We start from the raw sequence: 3,351 nt of genomic DNA on the forward strand, positions 1-3,351 counted from the left end.
TCCACTTACTTTTGGACCCCGCTGTATCTATCTACTCTATCTATCTATCTATCTATCTATATATATATATATATATATATATATATATATATATATATATAATATATATAATGTGTTTGTACACTGTATATGTATATATATAAATATACATACATACATTATATATATTATATATATATATATATATATATATATATATATATATATATATATATATATATATACATAAATACACATACACACACAAACATATATATATTATATATATTATATATATATATATATATATATATATATATATATATATATATATAATATAAACCAACATTGTACCAGGAAGAGAAATACCGACACTTATTTGGGTTAACACACAAAGCCATCATAAATATGAATGACAAGCCCTTTCTATATCATAACAAAGATGAGTAAGAAAAAAACAAAGACTATTGAAATCTTTCGAAATTAATTTGCAAGAAATGAAAAGACAAACCGTTAAGAAAATTTCATGAGCAAACATAATGCATAAAAAAATATTATTCCGTTGTTCAAAATAACACATTCAAACATTTCCTCGGTTTTTATTTTTTCAGATATAACAGCAGATGATCTGCCGTTTAAAGGGCTGGCAAGGGCTGGCCAGGTCTTCATTATACATATAAAAATTACTGTAATTTAAGAAGGACGTTTCGTACCGTCATTGCTTATATAAAGGATGTGGTTAATCTTGAACTGTAAAGGTTTAAAAGGTAGTTCATGAATGGCAGAAGCAAGGGACAGTGACATTGCCCTAGCAAGCTGGGACAATGCCCTAGAGACTGACCATATTTATCATATGATCAGCGCACAAGCCCCCTCTCCATCCAAGCTAAGACCAGGGAGGACCAGGCAATGGCAGCTGATGATTCAGCAGATAGACCTAGAGGCTCCCCATACCCCCAAACCTTAACTCACAAGGATGGTAAGGTTGCAGACGCTATAGGCACTAACGAGTCTGAGCGGGACTCGAACCCCCCGTCTGGCAACAACAGGCAGACACGTTACCAATCAGGCCACAACAACCCTTATATAATCGAAAAAAATATCCTTTTTTTAAGTTCAATTTTAGCGTGAGTTCGACCTAATTTACTATAACAGTGGACATGTCAGTTTGTTATTACCAAACAGACCACTCTAATTGACATACATCCAAGCGGATGATTGCTGTTTAAAAGATTTGTCTGAAACTGAAAAATAAGAGAAATTTCGACGCTTGCAGTAACTTTCATGCCAACGAAATTAAATGAAACCACAGTAATATAATCGATTTTTTTAATGAGGTGCATTTGCATCGACTCCGCAGTGCCTTTATAGCTCGGAAAAGTATCCTGATCGCTTATTGGTTAGAGTTATCTTTTCCTACCAATCAGTGACCAGGAAACTTTTTCAGAGCGAAAAGGGCACCCCCTGCGAGTCGGGGCAAATCTGCCTCACTAAAAAGAATTGACTGTAGAAGTAAATAATCTTTATTCTATATACCATTAACTTACTGAGAAAAACCTAACCCCCAAGAAAACTAAGAAAATCATATCATCTGATACCTGATTACGATTCGGTAAACTGATTGTGTAAATACTAGAAACATAAACAATACATGTATTAGTGTGTGTTCTTTTTTTCAAGATGTATAATGTTAATAACTGAAAATATTTAGATTTGGACAAAAATATCGATAAAACATTTCCCATCAAAGACTTATGAGCTGAGAAAGATTTATAAAAAAAAAATGCAATGTATATCTTTATAAAAATGAAACAATATCCAACAGACTTTGTAGATTTGAGAACAAAGCCCTCAGAAGAATATTGGGAGTTGAGTGGGAGGACAGGATTATAAATCAAACTATAAGAGAGATTACTCAAGTGCCATATGTGGACGAGATCATGGTGAGGGGCAGATGGAGATGGTTTGGACATGCTCTTCGTACTCCCCAAGAGAGATTAATTTCACCGAACCTTTAACTGGGCTCCACAAGGGACTAGAAGAGTTGAACGACCCAGGCCTACATGGCTGAAGACTATGAAGCGTGAAGTAGAAGTTGATGAATGGCGAAGTATTGATTTAAAAACTCAAGATAGAGACGACTGACGAAATCTAACCTAGGCCCTTTACGTCAATAGAAAAAGGAGATGACAATGATGATGAACTATACAATGCTTAGCAACTATTCATTAATGGACAATTACCATTAGTAGTAAATATACAGACAGTATTCTTGCTGGAGAACAGATGCATGCCTATAGCATATAGCCCCATCTTTCAACACGCTCCCCCCCCCCCAAAAAAAAAAATAGTTATTTTGAATGGTGTTTATTATATATTTAGTGTTAAGTTTTGATTAGTTTTAAGTGTTCTTTTTATTGTGGACGGTTTCGGTATTAATTATTTCAGTTCGTAAGAAATATAGTTCTAAGCGTATGTTTTTTTTTTTTTTCTTTTTTTTTTTGGGGGGGGGTCTAAGAGTCTGGTAACGTAAGGGGAAGTTTGATGTTGAGGAGACTATTGTCAGTTAGAGTGATTCAAGGGTGTGGGGGTTGTCCTTGCAACATCCCGCCACAATGCATACCTATAGCATACAACCCCTTCTTTCAACACCCGCCCCCCCCCCACAAAAAAAAAAAAAAAAAAAAAAAAAAAAAAAAAAAAAAAAAAAAAAAAAAAAAAAAAAAACAACCAGTCTGAGAACTGAAAATTTGAATTCCAGACAGTGTGATCAGGTCTTCCAAACTTGAACCTCCAAAGTTTCGAACACTTTCCTTTATTCTTTGTTTACTGGCGCTTAAGTTTTTGTTCACTTTACAAGACTTCGGTTGACATAAGCGTTCCCTCGTTCATCCCTTTCCTTGAAACAAGACAATCGGCTTCATCACTATTTGTTTAACGAAATTCACATTTTTAAAAAAGTTATAGAATTGGTGTCCAGAATTCTTTAATACTAAATTGGTGTCCAGACCTCTAAATACAAACACATTACTTCTCTTCTATAAATGATTACACATTGAAGGTTTAAAAGGCCGCTCATGAAGGGCAGAGGCAAGGGAAAGTGACATTGCCCTATCAAGCAGGACAATGCTCTACAGACTGACCATATTACACATGATCCAGCCAAGCTAGGACCAGGGAGGGCAAGGCAATGTCTGCTGATGAATCAGCAGACATATCTATGGGTTTCCCCCCCAAAACCAACCCCCATCCTTAGCTCGCAAGGATGGAGAGGTTGCAGCGACCAAAGGAAACTAACGAGTTTGAGCGGGATTCGAACCCCAGTCTGGTGATCACCAGTCAGGGACGTTACCACATAGGCCAGCGCATGTA

Source organism: Palaemon carinicauda, chromosome 44 (assembly GCF_036898095.1).
Source record: "Palaemon carinicauda isolate YSFRI2023 chromosome 44, ASM3689809v2, whole genome shotgun sequence".
Classification (NCBI taxonomy): Eukaryota; Metazoa; Arthropoda; class Malacostraca; order Decapoda; family Palaemonidae; genus Palaemon; species Palaemon carinicauda.